This window comes from Mastomys coucha, unplaced genomic scaffold (genome assembly GCF_008632895.1).
Source record: "Mastomys coucha isolate ucsf_1 unplaced genomic scaffold, UCSF_Mcou_1 pScaffold14, whole genome shotgun sequence".
Lineage (NCBI taxonomy): Eukaryota > Metazoa > Chordata > Mammalia > Rodentia > Muridae > Mastomys > Mastomys coucha.
In genome coordinates, this window is record NW_022196896.1 from 35,449,849 (window position 1) to 35,458,221 (window position 8,373).

Genomic DNA, 8,373 nt, shown 5'->3' on the forward strand with positions numbered 1-8,373 from the left:
AAATAAAGAAAATATCTAAAAAAAAAAAAACTTGCAATTAGCTAACTATATTTTTTTTCTTTTGTTTAAGATGAGAACAATACATACCCATCTCCAATCTACCTAGTGGCTGACTTATAAAGGCAGTAGATTGTCAGGTTATACAAGAGTCTCAGCAAAAAAGCTAATTGTAGCCAGGCAAGGTCCTTTGTATCTCTGAAGCTTTGTAACTCTTGCTTTTCTCTCCTCCTTAATGACTATGCTTTGAAAAGTGCCTGCCCAAGAGAAGATCCTCAGTGGCAGAGAATCCATACTCCTTTTTCACTCATTCCATAAATTCCAATATTCTTTTTTCCAAGTATTTTTTCCTTATTTCCTAAGGTAAAATGCAACATAATTAGGTGTGTGTGTGTGCGTGTGTGTGTGTGTGTGTGTGTGTGTGTGTATCTGTGTGTGTGTATAAGAAGATGTTGACCTTATTTTTGATATTTAAAATACCCTAAGATCTTATGGTACTAGTTTTTGACAGTATCAACCCCATATATATATCCACATGAGAAAAGAAGCTAAAATAATAATTTACTTGTTCTTTGGTATTTTAATGATACATTTCTATGCCAACCAAATCCAAGATTTGACAAGCTATGAAATATTTGTCTTTCAAGTTGACCTTTAGCTTAACTTCTTTATAACAAGCTGTGTGAGACTAATTATTCACCAAGCAGAAGTTTCAGACTTTTTCCCAATGTTGTCAGTCAAGCATTGGTTAGACTCTGTTAGTCTAATTAAGTACATAGTTTCTAGGTCTAGAGGTTGAACTATTCATATCCTATTTCTGCTCTGTATGAGTAAGCCTCTGAATAAAGACACAAATTCAGCAACTGTGACTAAACCAACTCTGCTCTATATTGTTATAAAAATCAAATCTTACTTTCAAACATCTCACATGTAGGTTACTAAATTCAATCTGTATGTCATAATAAACTTGGACCAAACAACTTTATATTTAAAGTATTTGCTCTTAAAATACATTTATGAGCTCTGGTAAGTGGAGATCAACCCTTGGTTCTGCTTGAAACTCATTCTGAGGACCTATAGTCAGGAACAATCAGCCCCGTGTTCCTACCAACATAGAGACTTATCACTCATAGTAGCACAGGGTAATGCTTTGTGAGCTCTTGTGTTACTTGCCTTGTGGTAGAAATGAACCAGTGGATGAAGAAGAAGAGGAAAGTGAGAGGAAAAGGAAAATAAGAATGGAAAGAGAAAAAGAAAAGGAATGGAGAGCCTCTTAGTAGGATAATGCATAAGGGGATCTGTGGCTATGGAAATACTTCCAACTCATATGAAGCTCACACTCCCATATTTCCATTCTGCCTGAGTTGCTCAAAATTGAGGGGAACTTCCCCCTTTGAAACAATGTCATCAGTAAGACTTGGAGTTCTAAGACATTCCTTTAAATATAACTGCTTCTAAGAATTAGAAATTTTTGTTCCCTGGGGCTGGAGAGATGGTTCAGTGATTTAGAGCACATACTGTTGTTCCAGAAGGCTTGAGTTTAATCTCTATCCATATCAGGCTGCTCACAACTATAGGTAATTCTAGCTCTGGATTCCAGGGTTTCTGACACCTCTGGCCTCTGTTGGGCACCTGCCATGCACACACAACCACTCACTCACACATGTACACAACTTTGTGCACACTCACACACAGAGAGAGGGGGGGAGGCAGGGATAGAGAGGAATACACATGATCAAAAATAATAAAAATTAAATTAAAAAAAGAATATTTTGGTTCTCTGCCAGAATAACCAGTTTGGGAAATACTATTTTTGTTCCTTCTAAATAGGAAACAGAGAACTAGCTCCTTCAACAAAAATAAGAGTGAAAACTCAGGCTCAGAGCCACTCAAGAATCAGCAAAGGTGAATTTACAAATCTGGAGTTCCATGATCCTTACAAGTAAAGACAGGAAAGAAGTGGAGAATAGTGGAGAATGCAGACTACACTGATGCCCAGCTTAGGAATACAGCTGAGAAACAAGGTAGAGCACAGAATCGGTCAGTATCTTCTACACCTTCCTGTCTGTTACTTAGTTCTGTGCTAGAAAGTCCAGCAGAGGGTATGTGGCAGAGTGACAGGTAGTGACTATGGAAAGTTTGTCAGTGATGGATGTGGTCATTATTTATGTTGTGGTAAAAGCTACAGAATTATAAGAAAAGGTGAACTGTTTTACACTTGTCAAAGACTTTAGGAACATACAGTTTATTGGAAACATTTACTATAAAATATAAACTGCCTGTGTATGTTCTTTGTGGTATGCAACAGTCTTGATCTTTAGTGTGGTAGTGTTGAGAAGTGCTTTAAGAAGTAAAGACCATGCATGCACACTACACACACAGAGTAAAAAAGTAGGAGATAAAGTAAGAGTATGAGAGATAATTAGGACATTAGAGAGTCTGAAAGGACTCAGAGCTGGTCTTAGGGGTTGGTATCTACAATTCAGGGTCACTCATCTGGCTATTTTCCTCCACCAATAGCTGTTTCTTTTCTGATCCTGTGCTTTGTTATGCTATATTTACTGAATTCTAAACAGATAAAACTACCTGATCTGTGAGTATCAACCTCTAAAACTGAGATAAATAAAACTTTTTCTTCATAAGTAATGTATCTGTGAGAGTACTTCTAGAAAGAATTAATGAGTGGGGTTAATCCAGAATGTGGGTGGTGCCATCCTGTAAGATGAGAGACAGAAATTAATGATGGAGGGGGAGAAAGCCATAAATGAAGCTATTCTCCCTCTCTGTTTCCTGGTGACTATAAAATGAGTAGCCTCTATGACATGATCCCGCAACTTTGATGTTTTAACCCTACCACAGACCCAGCATCACAAGTCAAGGATACTAACTAGAACAAGGAGCCAAAAGAAATAATTTCTCCTTTTGTATTGATTTTCTCAGGTGTTTGGTCACATTTATGATAAAAACAGAGTCAAACAGAGAAAAGATAGGTGGCAGGTACGTAAGTAGATGATAAGTACATAGATGGATGATGTCTCAGTTAGGGTTTCCATTGCTGTGAAGAGACACCATGACTAAGGCAAGTCTTATAAAGAAAACATTTAATTGGGGCTGGCTTATTGGTTCTGAGGTTTGGTCCACTACCATCATGGTAGGAAGGATGGCAGCATCCAGGTAAGCCTGAGGCTGGGGAAGGAGCTGAGGTTTCTGAAGGCAAACAAAAAATTGACTTCAAGAAGCAAGGAGGAGAGTCTCAAAGCCCACCTCTACAGTGGCATATTTTCTCCAGCAAGGCTATACCTCCTAATAGTGCCACTCCCTGGACCATGTATATTCAAACCACCACATTCCACTCCCTGGCTCCCATAGGCTTGTTCAAACACTTGAGTCTATGTGGGCCATACCTAGCCATAGCATAATGCAAAATACATCTAGTCCAACCTCAAAAGTCCCCATAGGTTGGGCTGCAAAGATGGCTCAGAGGGTAAATAAGAGCACTGACTCTTCTTCCAAAAGTCCTGTGTTCAATTCCCAGCAACTACATGGTAGCTCACAGCAATCTGTGATGGGATCCAATGTCCCTTTCTAGTGTGTCTGAAGAGAGCAATAGTGTATTCACATTCATAAAATAACTAAATAAATATTTTTTAAAAGTCCACATTGTCTATAACAATCCTAACAATGTGTTCAAAGTCTCTTCTGATATTCATCCATATATTACTATTCCAAACCAACAAAGTGAGGAAATCCTGGACAAAAGCAATATCAAAAAAGCAGCTGAGGAAACTCTGAACTCCATGTCTGATGTCAAAGTATTTGTCAATTCTCCTACTCTTTTTTTGCTTTGATGACTGCAACACACTTCTTTCATTGGGCTATTCCACTAACTGTTGGCAGCTTGCCTCAGCAGGTATCTTATGGCTCTGGAATCTCTAATATACTGGGGTGTCCAAGGCAACTTCAACTTTTCAGTTTCTGGTTCCAACTTTTGGGATCTGCACATGATCTTCTGGGCTTCTCCAAAGAGCTTGAGTCACAGCTCCAGCTACCCTCTGTAGCATTCCAGGGTCTGGTTTACTCCACTGTTGCTACTGTTTCTGGTCATCCCATCATAATGGCATCATAATGGTGTTTTTCATTGCAACTAGGCTTCACAAATAGCCTCTCATAGGCTCTCATTATGATGCCAAATCTCAACTTCTTTGCATAACCCCTTCAATCCTGGAAAGTCAACTACAGCTGAGGCTGCAGTTTCACCAGTGGCCTTCCCTGGTCTCTCACAGTGCCAAGCTTCAGATGCTCTCCATGACTCTTTCATACCTTCAAAACCAGTACCACCAGGGTGATTCTTACACATTACCAACCAAGTCCAGCTGAAGCATGAGGTACAACCTTGGCTATCTCTGGAACACAGCTTCTTTGTGTTATCAGAAAAAAAATTTCCCAGATTTCACCCCAGTGATACTGGTCTCTTTGTAATCACCACTAATTTCTTAGTTCCAGCTAACCAGCATCATCAATTGTCCCAGTAATCTCCTTCTAATCTTAATTCTAAATCCATAGCAACATGGAAGAAGCTTCTGAGTTCTGCTGCTTCCTGGAGCTGCAACATGGACTCCCTGTTCTATTACATTATCATTATCTATTTTCCAATGGTTTCCTTCATTGCCTAAGTTTGGCTGGCCTGGAACTTGCTCTGTAGATTGACCTTGAACTCAGAAATCTGCATGGCTCTGTCTCCTGAATGCTGGGATTAAAGGCATGTACCACCATGCCTAGACCTATGCTTTTCTCTATTTGGAACTTGCTCTGTTCCAGGCTGACCTTGAATTCAGAGATCTGTTTACCTCTGTCTCCTAGGATTAAAGGTGTGTACTGCAATGCCTGGGCCTAGGCTTTTCATGGCCACTGTTGTACAAGATTTGGATCATAAGATTTGCAAAAGATTTGGATCTTGAGTCTTCCACACTCAAGATCTGGATCACAGATCTTCTCTTCATTTCTAGATTGTAGTTCATTTCAGATTAAAAGTCCAAATGAGAACAATAACCAAGTCCCATGTTCAACTGCAAAAGCATAAACAATAGGTTTATCAACATAGGCTCTTGCTTTGATGTCCCCACTCCCTTAATATGTTTATCTCCTTGAACATAAGATTCACCTCCATTCTACTTCCTCTGTCCCTTTATTCTTTGAACCATATCTTTTGTATTTTTCCTTTCTCAGCTTGTTCCTTTTTATTAAAATATTCCTCATAAGAGTAAACATTAGAATTGAGAGTTCATCTTGGTAGATTTTACCTTTGATGGGTATGAAGTGTCCCTCCTCATATTTTTTGATAACTTTAAGTTGAAAGTTGATTTTACTCGATATTAGAATGGCTACCCCAGCTGGTTTCTTGCAACCATTTGCTTGAAAAATTGTTTTCCAGCCTTTTACTCTGAGATAGTGTCTGTCTTTGTCACTGAGGTGGGTTTCCTGTATGCAACTAAATGTTGGGTCCTGTTTACATAGCCAATCTGTTAGTCTATGTCTTTTTATTGGGGAATTGAGTCCATTGATAGCAAAAGATATTAAGGAAAAGTACTTGTTGCTTCCTGTAATTTTTGTTATAGGAGTTGAAATTCTGTTCATATGTCTATCTTCTTTTAGTTTTGTTGAAAGATTACTTTCTTACTTTTTCTAGGGTGTAGTTTCCCTCCTTGTGTTGTAGTTTTCCATTTATTATCATTTGAAGGGCTGGATTTGTGGAAAGATATTGTGTAAATTTGTTTTTGTTAGAGAACACCTTGGTTTCTCTATCTATGGCAATGTCAGGCCTTGGGGCCTCCCCTTGAACTGGATCTCAATTTGGGCCTGTCACTGGACTTCCTTTTCCTCAGGCTCTTCTCCACTTTTGTTCCTGAAGTTCTTTCAGACAGGAACAATTCTGGGTCAGAGTTTTCGACTGTGGGATGGCAACCCCATCCCTGCATTTGATGCCCTGTCTTTTTACGAGAGGTAGACTCTTCTTAAAAGTTCCTTCTCCCCACTGTAGTACATTTCATCTAAGGACCCTTTCTTTTATTTCCTGAGAGTCTCTGTCCTCCCAAGATAGCTAAAACAATTCTTAACAATAAAAGAACTTGTGGGGGAATCACCATCCCTGACCTCAAACTATACTACAGAGCAATAGTGATAAAACAAAGGAGAACAAAACAAAACAAACCCTGCTTGGTATTGTTACAGAAACAAACACATTGATCAGTGGAATAAAATTGAAGACTCAGAAATAAAACCACATACTTGTAGACACTTGAGAGTTGACAAAGAAGCCAAAACTATACAATGGGAAAACAAAGCATCTTCAATAAATGGTGCTGGTCTAACTGACAATCTGTATGCAGAAAAATTAATGTTCTATTTTTGTAACTTATTTGTTGATTACTTTGGATTTTCTTGATAGATAACTTCTTAGAAGATGACATGCTTAATTTCTAATGCATATCAACTGTTCTAATTAACCATTTTTACTACATTATTTTCATATAACTGTACCATGAATTTATGGTATGTGCCCTCAGTACTATCCTTCTTATTCTCTCTCATCTCCTTTTTCTACCCAGTTATTTTCTCTTGCATAAGTTCCAGTAGAGACTCCTTGGTTGATTCCATTTTCTCAGGAGACTAGAGATCAAGGATGCTGGCTGAGAACAATAACAGGTTCTATACCCAATTCCTTATGCTTCTACTGCAAACATGCTACCGAGTGAACAGTCTTCCCAGCCTACTTATGTGGAATCTTAAATCCAGGTTCTGAATATTAGAAAAATCATGTAGTAGTTGTCTTTCTGCTTTGGAACTAGTTAACATAAAATAATCATTTCTAATTCTACCCATCAAATCCATCCATCCCTCAAATATTGGGACTTGACTTTAAATTTTTTATTTTATTGTTTTTAATTCTTATTGGATATTTATTTATTTACATTTCAAATGTAAATAAATAAAACTCTTTCCCAGTTTCCCCTCTGAAAAACCCTTATCCCATTGCCCTGGTTCTATGGGGGTGCTTACTCACCCAACCACCCACCCACTCCCACCTAACTACACCAACATTCCCCTATACTGGGGCATCAAGCCTTCACAGGACCAAGCCCCCCCCCCCCACCATTGATGCCAGATAAGGCCATCTTCTGTTACATATGTGGCTGGAGCCATGGATCTCTCCATGTGTACTCTTTGGTTGGTGGTTTAGTTCCTAGGAACTCTGTGGGGGATCTGGTTGGTTGATATTGTGGATCTTCCTATGAGGTTATAAACCCCTTCAGCTCCTTCACCTAACTCCTCCATTGGCGTCTCCATGTTCAGTCTGATAGTTGAATGTAAGAATTTTCATCTATATTGGTAAGGCTCTTTCAGAGCCTCTCAGGAGACATCCATATCAGGTTCCTGTCAGCAAGCATTTCTTGGCATCTGCAATAGTGACTGGGTTTGGTAGTTACATATGGGATGGATCCCCAGGTGGGGCAGTCTCTGGATGGCCATTCCTTCAGTCTCTGTTCCACTCTTTGTCCCTGTATTTCCTTTAGACAGGAGCAATTCTGACTTAAAATTTTAAGAAGGATAGGTGGCCCCATCACTCAACTGGTGTCCATACTTAACCTTTGTATATGGTCTCAACAGGTTCTCCCTTCATTTTGTTGGGTATTTCAGCTAATACCATCACTGTAGGGTTCTGGGAGCCTCTTGCTTTTCTAGCATCTGGGACTTTATGTTGGTTACCCTCAGTTCCCCATCCCCCATTGCTATACACCTCTGTTCAATTTTCTGACACTCTGTACATCTCCCCCATTTTCTCCCATGCCTGATCCTGCTCCCATTTTTTCCTGTCCCACTCTGTGGAGCGCTGCTGCACCTTAAAGATGGCGCCTGCCATTCTTCTGCTAAGGAGTAAACAAGTCCTTATTTGGCAAGAGGGTTGCACCTGCCAGTGGTCTGATCTTTCGTTATGAGGCTATAGCCAATGATAGTGCAAGATGTGGTATGGGCTCATGGGCAGTCCTACGAAGGGTATTTAAGCAGCACTCACAGACCATTTGGGGGCACACCCTTCAAATCTCATGTAACTAACAGCTCCTGAGTAAACTGTTGCCGGAAGGAACTGGTGTGCTAGTCTTTCTTCCCTACTGGTCAGGGTGATCGGCGCGGCACAACTGGTGGCCTGGATGGGGAGTTTCCTGCTAGATTTCCCCGACTTCCAGAACCGGTAGCAGACAGGGCGATCAATCGATCAGTAAGTGGCCGGTAAGTGGGGCCCATCAGTGGAAAGGTCCTTGGAAGGAGGCTTCATATATTAAGGTCCTCGGAAGGAGGCTTCATATATAAGGATCTCGG